This window comes from Rana temporaria, chromosome 7 (genome assembly GCF_905171775.1).
Source record: "Rana temporaria chromosome 7, aRanTem1.1, whole genome shotgun sequence".
In the NCBI taxonomy this organism is placed as follows: domain Eukaryota; kingdom Metazoa; phylum Chordata; class Amphibia; order Anura; family Ranidae; genus Rana; species Rana temporaria.
The window spans coordinates 34,108,828-34,124,027 of NC_053495.1; positions in this window are offsets into that span (position 1 = coordinate 34,108,828).

The following is a 15,200-nucleotide window of genomic DNA, read 5'->3' on the forward strand; positions in this document are numbered from 1 at the left end:
AATTACTAGAGGCCCCGCCTGGTGAGAAGTCATTTTCGCCCCCTCACCCCTCTTCTAAACTCGCTGGCTGAGTCATTTCCGACAGCAGAACACCCCCTCCCCCCGCTTCTCAACTTTCTTTAATGTGACATGTCATTGTCGTCAGCGCCCTCCGCTTCTCATTTTTAATGTGCCAGGTCATTTTGCTTAGGGCCCCAGGGAGGTCAGGATCGGCACTGGGTCTTGTAATGACCTGGGGGGAGTGGTGGCGGGGAAACTTATGCTATTTTTTTCAATGATTTTTATCCATATTGCAGGGACCAAACATTAAATTTTTTTTTTCACTTTAAGCATCATTAAAATCGCTGCTCCAGAAAAAACGACAGTTTTTAAAACTTTTTTTTCCATTGATACATGTTCCCTGGAGCAAGACCCGGGTTCTCAGACGTTTTCCAGCAATAACTTGCATATTGGGCTTAAAAAATAGCACTTTTGAATTCGAACGTTCAAGTCCCATAGACTTCAATGGGGTTCTAAATGTTCTCGCGAATGTTCGGTCCGTTCGAAAGTTCTGGTGTGAACCGAACGCGGGTATGTTCGGCTCATCCCTAGTAAAAACAAAAAAGCACAGAAAAGCAGAGGAACCTGTTTGGTGGATTGATTAGATTATAATAGGAATTGTGGGATATTGAGAAAGAATTCCCCAAAAATAATACATTTGGTAAAATAAATATTGATTGCACATCATGATATTATGTAGGTTCAATAAATATTTCCTTTATTAAGAACATTATTATTCACTGAGACTTTTTTTTACCAATAACCCATGGTTCCCTTATTATCAAATTAATCCATGGAATGGGTGCCTCTGCTTTGTGAGAATTCCCTGGGCTTTTTTCTATGGTATCCATAGGCTGTAATCACTCTTGAGATGAACATCTTTGGGCATTTTTACAGGCTTTTTAAGGTGTTTTTAGTCAACGGGAAAGTTAGTTAATAGCGGAAAAAACAAATGGTAAACTCTACAGTACAAATGTAATTTGGTATATAAGTCATAAAGCATTGAGATACTTTGGGCTAGATTCATAAAGAATTTATGCCGGCGTATCAATAGATACACTGCGTAAATTCAAATCTGTGCCGGCGTATATTCTTTCTGTATTCAGAAAGCAAGATACGCCGAAATTTGCCTAAGATCCGACTGGCGTAAGTCTCTTACGCCGTCGTATCTTAGTTGCATATTTACGCTGGCCGCTAGGTGGCGCTTCCGTCGATTTCAGCGTAGAATATGCAGATTAGCTGGATACGCCAATTCAGAAATGTACGTGCGCCCGGCGGTATTTTTTACGTCGTTTGCGTAAGGCTTTTTCCAGCGTAACGTTGCTCCTGCTAAATGAGGAGCAATCAATGTTAAGTATGGACGTCGGGCCAGCGTCAAATTTTGCGTCTTTAACGTTGTTTGCGTAAGTCGTTCGCGAATAGGGCTTTGCGTAAATTACGTTCACGTCTAAAGCATTGACGATTTGCGGCGGAATTTTGAGCATGCGCACTGGGATTCTTTCACGAACGGCGCATTCGTTAGAGACGTCATTTACGTGGGGTCATGTTTTATTTACATAAAACACGCCCACCTCTTCTCAATTTGAATTCGGCGCGCTTACGCCGGCAGATTTACGCTACGCCGCCACAACTTACGGAGCAAGTGCTTTGTGAATACTGCACTTGCCCGTCTAAGTTGCGGAGGCGTAGCGTAAATAGGATACGCTACGCCCGCACAAACTAACGGCGGGCTTTATGAATCTAGCCCCATGTTTTCGTTTTTGGACACAAGTCACAGGATTGTTTAGAACTCCTGTAACGTGTTGGCATGTTTTTATTGAAGAATAAAACAAGTAAAAAGTATATTACATGTTACGTCCTAATTTAATTATTATAGAACAGGTTAGAAATTAAAGCAAAAATTAACTTGTAATGAGTCCCGGTCGTGCCACGCTCTGATTAACCAAAATAATATTGTTTATGACTTACTGTGACTCTTGCTGCCAACTTTATTGTGGACCTTTGTAACAAGGTTGTTTGTATTTTTGTGATAAAAAGGTATTAATTAATTTACTGTTAATAGATTTACATGTAGGTAATTGTGTTCATTAATCCTTTGCAGGTAAAAAAGGTGCTTGCTAAAAAAAAAATGGAAAAAAAGTACTGGTAATATGTTGACTTTGTTGTTACAGAACAAAACGCCTTTCTCAAACAAAACCAGTTCTTGTTTAAACAGACTAATGAAATCTTAAAAAAATAAATCAGTTGATTCCCTTGTACAAGCTAAACGGCATAAATTAGGGAATCTCCCTTGCCTGCTGTTGTAATCAGAGTTGTGGGCAGCATCAATACAACAACACTGCCGAACAGTCACTGCATCTGATGCAGTCAATGTTTGGCCAGGTGGTGCTTGCAGGTCAACTCCAGATCCACGTAGCTTGGCGCATTGTTGCGTCCGGCGTAGCGTATCTCTGATACACTACGCCGCCGTAACTTACAGCGTATTTTCCTTATCCTAAAAGAATTTGCGCCGTAAGTTTGCGGCGTAGTGTAACTCTGATGGCGTAAGGGCGCGCAATTCAAATGGATGAGATGGGGGCGTGTTTTGTTAATACGTCGTGACCCAATGTAAATGACGTTTTTTCTGAACGGCGCATGCGCCGTTCGTGGGGGTATCCCAGTGCGCATGCTCGAAATTAACACGCAACAAGCCAATGCTTACGACGCGAACGTCATTCTACGCAAAGCCCTATTCGCGAACGACTTACGCAAACGACGTAAAATTTTCAAAATTCGACTCTGGAACGACGTACATACTTAAAGCGGGAGTTCACCCATTTATTTAATTTTTGCCCTTTTCCCCTTAGATTCCTGCTCGTTTGGTCTAGGGGAATCGGCTATTTGTTTTAAAATATGAGCAGTACTTACCCGTTTTCGAGATGCATCTTCTCCGTCGCTTCCGGGTATGGTCTTCGGGAGCGGGCGTTCCTTCTTGATTGACAGTCTTCCGACGGTCGCATCCATCGCGTCACTCGTAGCCGAAAGAAGCCGAACGTCGGTGCGGCTCTATACTGCGCCTGCGCACCGACGTTCGGCTTTTTTCGGAAAATCGTGACGCGATGGATGCGACCGTCGGAAGCCTCTCGGAAGACTGTCAATCAAGAAGGAACGCCCATTCCCGCAGCCCATACCCGGAAGCGACGGAGAGGATGCATCTCGTAAACGGTAAGTACAGGTCATATTTTAAAACAACTAGCCGATTCCCCTAGACAAAAAGAGCAGGAATCTAAGGGGAAAAAGTGCCCTCTAAGGGTGAACCTCGGCTTTAACATAGGATACGCCTCAAACAGGAGGGGTAACTATACGCCGAAAAAAGTCTTACGGAAACTACGTAAAAAAAAATGCGCCGGACGTACGTTCGTGGATCGCCGTATCTAGCTAATTTGCATACTCGACGCGGAAATTGACGGAAACGCCACCTAGCGGCCAGCGTAAAAATGCACCTTAGATCCGACGGCGTACTAAGACGTACGCCAGTCGGATCTAGCCCAGCTTCAGGCGTATCTTGTTTTGTGGATACAAAATAAAGATACACCGGAGCAAACTAGAAGTTACGCGGCGTATCAATAGATACGCCAGCGTAACTTCTTTGAGGATCTGGCCCATAGTGGGAACCTTGTGTAATTGCTTACAGATCAACTCCAGCAGCAGCTTAGCATATTTGGCACCTGAAATTAATTATTTTTTAACACCCCTAGTGCTTCTCCTCCATGTATCAATTCATTTTTAGTAATTTAATGAAATTAAATGATGACTAATAATGGGCCAAATGGACAATGGGTAAAATAATTATTTCATCTCCTGCAGATTTTGTAAGTTTGCCCATTTACAAAGAAATGAATGGTCTATAATTGTTATCATAAGTATATTTTAAATATCAACCAAAAATCCAGGAAAAAATAAATATGATACAAATGTTATAAAATGAGCTGCAGTTCAGTGAGTAAAATAAATATTTGATTCCATACCAACCAACAAATTGGCAAATTTTGGCTCCCACAGACTGGCTACAGTATGTGCTCATATGGTACACAAATTAGTCCTATCAATTTATAAAGGTGCTCCTAACGACAACTCGTTATGTGTATAAAGACACCTGTCCACAGAATCTCTTTCTTCCATTTAAATCTCACCATCATGGGCAAGACCAAAGAGCTGTCAAAGGACGTCAGAGACAAGATTGTAGACCTACACAAGGCTGGAATGGGCTACAAGACCATTAGCAAGAACAGGGGCGGACTGACCATTCGGGCACTCGGGCACTGCCCGATGGCCCCATGCCACTAGGGGGCCCCATCAGGGTTGCCAGCCTCAGTAAAACCAGGGACAGTATGTAAAAATCTGTGTGTTTTTTTTTTTTTTAAATCCCAAGGTTATAGCTTCCCCACCTCTCCAGTACCTTTTCAGTGTGTGTATGTGTATTCTGTGAGTATGTATACTGTGTGTGTTTGTGTATATTGTGTGTCTGTGTGTGTATACTGTGTATGCATACTGTATGTGTGTGTGTATACTGTGTGACCCCATAATCTATTGCCTGGGGGCTCCATAATCTCCTATTGCCTGGGGGCCCCATAATCTCCTATTTCTCGGGGGCCCCATAATCTCCTATTGCCCAGGGGCTCCATAATCTCCTATTGCCCGGGGGCCCCATAATCTCCTATTGCCCGGGGGCCCAATAATCTCCTATTTCCCAGGGGCCCCATAATCTCCTATTGCCGGGGGGCCCCATGAGTTGTCAGTCCGTCCTTGAGCAAGAAGCTTGGTGAGAAGGAGACAACTGTTGGAGCGATTATTTGCAAATGGAATATAAAATATCCATCAATCGCCCTCGGTCTGGAGCGCAATGCAAGATTTCACCTCATAGGGTAAGAATGATCATGAGAAAAGTGAGGGATCAGCCCAGAACTACACAGGAGGAGCTTCTGAATGATCTCAAGGCAGTTAGGACCACAGTCCTATTGGAAAGTAGAAACATATACCGTATTTATCGTGGTATAACGTGCTCCCGCGTATACCGCGCACCCCTAAAGTTGCCCCCAATCCTGTGGAAAACATTTTTTTTTGTACTTACAGTTTTAGTGTCTTGCGCGGCGTCCTTTGGCGGCCTCGTCGGGTCCGGCGTTCGTCTGCGGCTTCGGGTGTCCTCTTCGTCGGATCCAGCGTCCTTCTGCGGCTTCGGGTGTCCTCTTCTCCGGGTCCGGCGTCCTTCTGTGGCGTCCTCGCGTCCTCCCCGCTCGTTTCCCGCGCCGAGTTTTGAATACTGCGCCGACATATACAGAGCGCAGTACACTCGTGTATTGTCGGCAATGCTCGGCTACCCGCGCTGATGTCCTGTACGTCCAGGACGTGAGCGCGGAAGGAGCCGAGACTGCCCGACTATACCCGAGTGTACTGTGCTCGGTATATGTTGGCGCAGTATTCAAAACTCTGCGCGGGAAAGCGGGTATCGGCGTATACCGCGCACCCACGATTTTGCCCTGATTTTCAGGGCAAAAAAGTGCGCGGTATACGCCGATAAATACGGTAAGTAATTATATATATGTATGAATACAGGGATTGATTCAACAAGGCAGAAGATAACATACATTTGCAATAAACAATACTCACAAATTCTGTGTCCTTTTGAACAATAAATTGCACAGCACCGTGAAAGGTAGGCGGGACCTCGAGTCTTAAAGCCTGCTGGTTCGCATGATAGAGCTCGGAAAACCATGGAAGAGGAGGCAGAAAATTGTTTCCCACACCTCTTAAGTACTAATGGATTCCATATCTTGGAGCAAGCACTGCCATTGTCATTTTCACAGTAACAGTGCATTTTTATAGCACTGATCGCTGTAAAAATGACAATGGTCCCAAAAATGTGTCAAAAGTGTCCGATTTGTCCGCCATAATGTCGCAGTCACGATAAAAATTGCTGATCGCCGCCATTAGTATAAAAAATAAAAAATATTAATAAAAATGACATAAAACTATGCCCTATTTTGTAGACGATATAACTTTTGCGCAAACCAATCAATAAACGAAAAATATGTAGAAGAATACGTATCGGCCTAAACTGAGGAAAACATTTTTTTTATACATTTTTGGGGATATTTATTACAGCAAAAGGTAAAAAAATATTATTTTTTTTTCAAAATTTTTCGCTCTATTTTTGTTTATAGCGCAAAAAATAAAAACCGCAGATGTGATCAAATACCACCAAAAGAAAGCTCTATTTGTGGGAAAAAAGAACGCCAATTTTGTTTGGGAGCCACGTCGCACAATCGCGCAATTGTCAGTTAAAGCGACGCAGTGCCGAATCGCAAAAAGGGGCCCGGTCATTGAGCAGCAATATGGTCCGGGGCTGAAGTGGTTAAAGACCCAACTGTTAACTGTGTGTGTGCTGGTTACTTGCGTTACACCTCGTTAGTAACTTCAGACCAGGCTGGGACAATGTTTCAAACGTTTTTCTTAATAAAAGTGACAAAGGTAGATATATTATAGTCCACCTGATAAAACATGGTGCTTTCCTAGTTCCCCAACTATAACTACAGGCTGACCATGGCATACCTGAAAAAGTGCATCTCAGTGTCCATAGTCATTTACAGGTCCTGTCATGCAACTGTAGATCCTTGGGCAGCATAGTCCAGTGCTGGCAACCCCAAGTCAAAAGTCTCTGTTGCAGGCCATGATAGAAGACATTCTCCTACTCCTGCGGGTCTCTTCTTCTGAATTCATTCCCTATGGGTCACAACCCAAGGCTGTACTCTGCCCACAGACTGTCTACTCCCCAGACCTCCATGGGGGACTTCTTGGATCAGAACTCTCTCACACCAAACCATTGCCCCCTGTATATGAGGCCCCGTACACACGACAGAGGAACTCGACGTGCTTGGCACGTCGAGTTCCTCGTCGAGTTTTGGGATGAAGCCGCCGAGGAGCTCGGCGGGCCGGCTTCTCCCATAGAAGAACGAGGACAACGAGAAAATAGAGAACATGTTCTCTATTTTCTCGTCGAGTTCCTCGGCGGCTCCATCGAGCCAAAACTGTACAGACGACAGAGTTTCTCGGCAGAATCCGGGTTTTGACCGAGTTTCTCGGTGAATTCTGCCGAGAAACTCTGTCGTGTGTACGAGGCCTCACAGAGGCAACAGACCCAGACAGAAAAAAACCTGCAAAAAGAACGGAGACCGGGCAAATCATTAACTCTCACAGCCGGGACAGTGCCAACTAACCGTTTCAACCTGCTTACTTGCAGAGTCATGAGTCATGTGACTCATCCAAACCATAAGGAAACTGAAAGATCTTTCCTGTGTTCTGTGCCATTCTGTATCTGAGGTCTGCACAGGGCAGAAGTATATGACCACCATGGGGTGCTCCTCCAAAGCCATCACCAACACAAGCCTTGGCTTTCCAGAGATCCCACATAGTGGAAATGTGCAAGATAATCTAGAACAGTGCCTCTGGACCACTGCTCAGTAATATCCTCCAAAGCCTTCCATGGAACAACAGTAAAAAAAAAAAAAAAGTTTATGCTCATACAATTAAAGTATGGGTATGCAAAAGATATACTAAAATGCTGTAAGGCTCTGGATGGGACTGGTTGTCACTGTGATGGTACAGGAGGTCCTGGAGGGGGCTCAGGCTTTGAATTGGCCCTGGGGATTGACTGGAGGCCAATGTGTGGGCTAGGAAACACTGTGGGCAGTGGCGGTTTGTCCATAGAACCGCCACTGCTGGAGCCCCGCCCCCTCTGGCTCTCTCCCGCCACTGAGTCTAATAACATACATTCATGCATTGCATTGCATTGCATTGCATTGCATGAATGTATGTTATTGTTGCAAGCTGCCGCTGGTCTATTCAGAGATGGCCGGAACTTGAGCGCCGGCCACCTGAATAACGGCAGCTGGTTTGATGTGCGGAAGTGCCTATCAGAGCCAGCGACTCCCGGATGTCTTATCCTCAGAACGTACGGGGGGTGCGTTCCTTGGATAAGACTGACAGCCGTCTCAGCCAATCAGGTTCCCCGATTCTGGTTATCGGTAACCTGATTGGCTAAAGCATCACCAAGGCGGGAGAAGACATCGAGGGACGTGGAAGGAGTAAGGGCACAGAGGCGACAAAGGGCACAGTGGCATCAATGGGCACAATGGCGACAAAGGGCACAGTGGCATCAATGGGCACAGTGGTGACAAAGGGCACAGTGGTGACAATGGGCACAGTGGCAACAATTACCCACTTACTCGGGTAGGGCAGGGGATGATGTTCATAGTCCCTTCATAAATTCCATCACCACACCACGTGGAATACCACTCCCTGAGGAGCCACTGCCACTGACACCAACAATTCCTCCCATTAACACCAATGATGACGCATCATTCCTCCCATTGACACCAATGATGGCACACTATTGATCCCATTGACACCAACGATGGCACACTATTACTACCCCTTATACCAACCATGGGGCATTGTCCTCCATCTGACACCAAGACATTTTCTACTCCCACTGGCCACAGTGCGCCCCCCCCCCCCCCCCTTTAAGTTTGAAGGACAGTAAACTGTCTCTTTGTTTAAAAAGTTTGGAGACCCCTGTCATAGGGAAATTGTGTTATATGGATACCTTGAAATACCAGAATTCACCACCAGGTGGCACTAAAGCTGATACATCAAATTGCAGTTCACATTTCTAGTAAAACCACAAGTGAAGGCCTTTTTTCAGCAAAATCATATTCATTCAGACCTGGAAGCACTGATTCCTGTCAAAGAATTGGTTGGGTGACCTCTCCTTCTGCCTTATTTCTATCAGCACAGATTGGATTTCTTTGCAAAGTTGTATAAAGCATGCAGGGTCTGTGGGCTCTTTTTCTAATCTCTGTTTAAATGCCACAATAGCTAAATCCATGGAGCAAGGAAATCTGCAAGATTAATGCGTCACTAGTTTTGTTGGCTTAATTCACATTCCTGTTCTCACAGATACAATTGAAGAACTGTAACAATAATAATATATCAAGGCTGAGATGAACATATCACACTCATTTGCTATACTAGCAGCTTGTAAAAAGTAATTACGGTATCGAGATTTAAATAATTGTATCTACATTTGGCTAAAGAAACAATAACAATGAGCATCTGTACTGTTCGGTGAGGTTGAGCTTAGATGCGTTGCTGACGTTGCCGCACCTTTGAAAAGCAATCTGTGGTAGATTGCCTTTCAGAGGTATTTGACAGGAGGAGGAGTTTTAGGACTCCCGGCCAATAGTGCCCATCATTGGCGTCATTGGTGTCAGAGGGAGAAATAGTGCTCCATTATTGGTGTCAGTGGGATAAACTATGCCCCATCATTTGTGTCAGAGATAAATAGTTCCCCTATCATTGGTGTCAGTGGAAGGAATAGTGCCCCATCACTGGTGTCAGTGGGATAAACAGTGCCCCATCATTGGTGTCAGTGAAAGAAATAGTGACCCATCATTGGTGTCAGTGGGGGGAATAGTGACCCATCATTGGTGTCAGTGAAAGGAATAGTGACCCATCATTGGTGTCAGTCGGAGGAATAGTATCCCATCAATGGTGTCAGTGGGAGGAATAGTGACCCATCATTGGTGTCAGTGGGGGGAATAGTGACCAATCATTGGTGTCACTGAAAGGAATAGTGACCCATCATTGGTGTCAGTAGGAGGAATAGTGACCCATCATTGGTGTCAGTGAAAGGAATAGTGACCCATCATTGGTGTCAGTGAAAGGAATAGTGACCCATCATTGGTGTCAGTGAAAGGAATAGTGACCCATCATTGGTGTCAGTGGGAGGAATAGTATCCTATCAATGGTGCCAGTGGGAGGAATAGTGACCCATCATTGGTGTCAGTGAAAGGAATAGTGACCCATCATTGGTGTCAGTGGGAGGAATAGTGACCCATCATTGGTGTCAGTGGGAGGAATAGTGACCCATCATTGGTGTCAGTGGGAGGAATAGTGACCCATCATTGGTGTCAGTGGGAGGAATAGTGACCCATCATTGGTGTCAGTGAAAGGAATAGTGACCCATCATTGGTGTCAGTGGGAGGAATAGTATCCCATCATTGGTGTCAGTGAAAGGAATAGTGACCCATCATTGGTGTCAGTGGGAGGAATAGTGACCCATCATTGGTGTCAGTGAAAGGAATAGTGACCTATAATTGGTGTCAGTGGCAAGAACTATGCCTAACCTGGTTGCCAACAGTGGGGGGACAGTGGGGGAAATAATGCCCCAAGGGCCTGATAAAATCAAGCAAAGGGCCGCAGTTTGGAGACCTCTGGTTTATGCTATAGATACAATTTATTTAGTTAGCTGTAAAACTCTGTAATATATAATATCCTTGTGTAGCGCCGATGTACTTCCAAGTACCGGTGCTGACAAAATTTAAGGGATGATCAGAGTATAATTTGACTCTGATCTGAATTTTCTGTATTGTAGGCTCATTCTGTTGTTGCTGGGGTGTTATACCACCCCGGGGCGACGGGTGGCACCAGTGGAGTCGAGGCTTGAGTGCCTCTTGCCAGCAGCCAATCAGAAGAGAGTTTCTCTCGCGGGGCATGCTGGGGGAGGGTACTTCTGGAACAGACGCCATTGAGGCGGGGGTTCTTTTTGCGGTGTGGCACCCACCTTCAGGGTGACTATACATCACGGCCCCCCGGCGAGATGGCCTTCCAGGCCGGGGTGCATGTGCCACGCGGTGTTGCTGGTTCTGTGACCATGTTGGCCCGGAACATTTAAAGCTATGGCGGGGCCCCAGTAATCGACTGGGTCCCCAATTCTGAGAAGATCCCAAGCAAGATAGCCGTTCGGTGGGGAGTCCGCCCGAGGAGAGCCAAGAGAGGCTGGCGATCCAATAGGGCCTAGACAATCCATCAGGGATCAAGGTAACCGGACACTGAAAGGTTGGATGTTGGCCACCTGTCAGTCGGTAACCTAATTGAAAACTACCTGAAGCTGATCCAGGCAAAAATTCTACCAAGGAGGATTGTCTCCATGATCTAAGTTCTCAAGTTTTCCGAGTGATACTCTGGCTGCCAGGTCGGTGTGAGAGGCCTGTCCAGGTACACTATACCCACTCCGGCTGGAGTGGCGACGAAAGCAAAGTGTCGTTGGAAGCAGGATTGCTTCCGTATCGTTAGGCCTGAATCTGCTGTTTTCTTCTCCTCATACATCTTTACTCTCTACCTCAAGTTCTACGGTTTTACGTTGTGTGGTAAATAAAAGCACAAGAAAAAGACACCTGCTGTGTGGACATTCCATTACTTTGGCTCTCATCAACTACCCTAGACGGCGGAGTCACAGAGGTAACATGCCACCCGATCTATAACCAGCGGCTCCTTCGGGGGTGAGCGCTACACTGGTTACCATTCACAGAAGTGAAATGAATACAGTAGCTGCTGATCTTTGGATGGATCGATAACTAGTCCTGGTAGTAAGTAATCAGCAGCTGTTTGAACAGTGGCAGCAGAAACAGACCGAGCTGTCACCCCGTCACATGACTGATTGGTTTACTTTTTGCTTTATGTAACTGTATGAAGAGATAATGTCAGTGTAAGTCATGAGTAATCAGCCCTAACGCTATACAATAACTGCATTACAAAGCACGCTATCTTACTGGGGTTAAGGCGATATTTATCACTGCTTCCATATTTGTAGTGCTGGACGGTGTCTCAGCGTGGATGGCAGGGTGCAAAAAGGGTGTGGAATGAGCTCTACACATGGACCTCACTAAATCGCTAGGCTTTACATAAAGCATTTAAAGGTGAACTTCAGGTACATCTAGAAACACAGGTGAAATGCATGGAAGGGAGCTGTTTTACCTGCCAATTAGCAGAGGCGGCTCTTTAATTAGGAAAATTAGGTGGTCGCCTAAGGCCTTACACTCACAGTGGCCTCGCGGCCGCCTAACTTGCCCAATGGCTGCATTAACCCAGTTTTGAGGGACAGGGGACCTTAACCAGGGCTCATGTCCTGCGGGAACGCGTGAGAACGGAGTTCCTGCACTTTTTTCACAGCAGGAACTCATTTCCCTTTGCAGGACTAGAGCAGCCGAGGCGCCCGAGCCAATCCTTTACTAAGAGGCGATGCCCAGCTCGAGTCACTGTCAGGGGCAGGCGAACCTTGGTAATCCTTTATGTTACTGGCCGCTTCCTGTATATGGATTCGTCAGGTAGTGTGCGGGTATTCTGTCACTTCTTCGATGCCGCAATGTCTCCTGGGAGCTTTTGTCATTGTTCCCAGGAGACATTGCAGAGGTCTGCTGCAAGTTATCGCGGGATTAAGAAAAAACATGCGGTTTAGTAATTATGCATATTTTTTTTTTTGGTGGGGGAGTGGATCTTGGGTGGGAGTTCCCACACTTTTTTCCCCAGGACTTGACCCCTGACCTTAACGTTACTATGCTCAGGCAGCGTTAAGAGTTCTGACTCAGGAGTGGGGCCGCCAGTATCCCTAACAACCACTGAATATCGGTGACACCACCCCTTGTGACGTCAATGCAGGTGACATCACCGTGTGGCCCCCACCCTTTAGTTATTAAAGAGCAAGATCTGGGGGCTACCATGTTAAAGGGGGCTTCCAGATTCCGAAAAGCCCCCTGTCCGCAGACCCCCACAACGACCGGCTAGGGTTGTGGGGAAAAGGCTCTTGTCCTTGAAATTATTTTCTCATCATGGGTGTGAGTGAGGCCCCATGTCAAGTTTTGCCTAAGGCCTCACAAAGCCTAGAGTCGCCTCTGCCAATTAGTTGTATTCCTGTCCATCCATTCCTGAGATTTACTCAGCTCGGTCAGGCAGTAAAGCCAAAGAAATAAAGAAAGGAACTCTAGACTGAAAACCAGATGAAAGAAAAATGTAATTGTTGGTGTAGCCAGGGTTTGCTATTGTGCTCATGATTAAGGGACAGCTTTGTTGTTGTTTTTTTTTTATATGGGTTTGGCTCCCTCTAGTGCATGCTGGACTCTAAGCATACCTCCCAACTTTTTGAGATAGGATTGAGGGACACCTATCAGCAAAAGTATGCAGGCATAGGACACACCCCTTGCAACGCCCCTTAAAGGAGAATTATACAAAAAAAACAAGATTGGTTAAACCCACAAGTGCTTTTTTACTCCTACTATTGCTTTATATTGGCTCTTGGAATTTACAAATGCTGCAATTTAGAGATCAGATGAAAGGTTTAGCACTGGAAAACACTTTTTGTTAGATAAAAAGTGCATTTTATATACATCTATATAGATCAGACCAAAATGAGGGACAAGTGAGGAGGAATGAGGGACAAATGAGGAGGAATGAGGGACAGAGGGACATTACTCCAAATCAGGGACAGTTGGGAGCTATGCTCTACGTGTGTTTTTTTTCTCCTGTGAGAATGACCCAGAGCAATGCATCATGGGACCTGTAGTCCGGGATGAGGAAGTGACACTGTTAGCTGGACCAATCTGGACCACAGGTAACAGAATTCTCTGTGCACAGAGCAGCCTGCTGGGAGAGGAAATAAAAAAGGCCAGCAGGAGGTGTGTGTGACAGGGAGTGCTGAGAATCTGCGGCCTATACAACAGGGAGCCGGATCGCCAGCCTCCGAGGGATCTCAGAGGACAGCATCGCTATTCCGACACAGCGGACCGGCCTGTGTTCCAGACCATCCGGAGGCACCTGCAACCCAGTCCACCGGGAGCTGCAGCGTGGCGCGGTGCCGCCATTTCCACAGGACAAAGACACCGAGAATTTCGGCTGGAACCCTCTATTCATCTGATGTTCGTAGTGGTGAGCGGGCACAGTCCTTGTGATAGTTAACAGCAGTACTGCTGAATAACATTTATACAGACTGGCTGGTGATACTTGTAGTTCCACGGATGTGAATCTACTTCTTCCCAGGCCTCACACAGCAGGCACTTGGGGCTAATATTCTCCCATTGTGCTTTAAAGTCAATATTGTGAACATTTCTCTAACACAGTTAAAGGAGGAGCACACACATGTTATAATTTCTTCGGATGAGGTGCAGTTTAGTTCATCCTTCTTATCCTCTCCCATCTTGGATTACAAATTGAATGCAGTATAAAGAACACAGGCTAGCTGAAGATACCTGGAACTAAAGGAATGCTTCTTATTTCCTCTCTGCTGTGCACAACTTCCTTATATTCCTTTACATATTGCATTGAACTACTACAGGGAGCCACCCTATAGAATATTATTCAACATAGGTGTGCGCAGCCTATTGCATTAAGGGTGTGCACCCCAAAGCAATAGGGCAATGAACATGGTCGGTAGAGCAGTGGACGATGTCAAAATCGCAGAGACTGGTGTCAGTTTATTTTTTTATTAATTATTTTTTTACAGTTTTACAAATTTTTACAATATATTCTGTTTTTTTTTATAATATTATTTTTTTTTGACAATTTTTTTTCTTAGAGGTGAAATATAAGGGGTCTTGACAGACCCCTGATGTCTCACATTTTGAGACATCAGTCTTTTGGGACTAAAGACAGAGATTCCCCAGTTCTTTTTTCTGCAGCCAAGTAGCCGGGGGAATTTGCCCAGTACAGGGTCATTAGGGTGTGCCCAGGCACACCTGGCACACCCTGTGCACACGCCTATGCTATTCAAGTTACATTGTGGTTGATATTTAAATGTATATTACAGTTTGTCGGTCTGTGTGTTGAGGACACAGAGGGAAAAAATCCAGTACACTTCAGCTTCTAGGAGTAGAAAAAAAACATATTTTTTTGCATTTTTGGGAGCAATTTGCTGGCAGAAAAAAATACTGAACGCTCCTAACTGCTGATAAAAGCTGGTACAAAAACGCTATTATGGACATCAAGCTTTTTTTGGCATTTTTTTTAGCTTATAGCATACCTCTCAACTTTTTGAGATGGGAATGAGGGACACCTACTAGCAAAAGTATGTTGAAATAGGTCACGCCCTGTGCCACGCCCCCCTTAAAGGAGAATTAAAAGAGAATTAACCCCCAAAAAAGTTTAACCAAAGGGGTTGTAAAGATTATTTTTTTATTTTCTAAATAGGTTCCTTTAACCTCCCTGGCAGTATGATTCTGTCTGGAATTTTGTACCAAAAGCGGTACAATTTTTTGCAAGGAAATTTGGCGTTCTATACTGTAGGCCTGCAATTC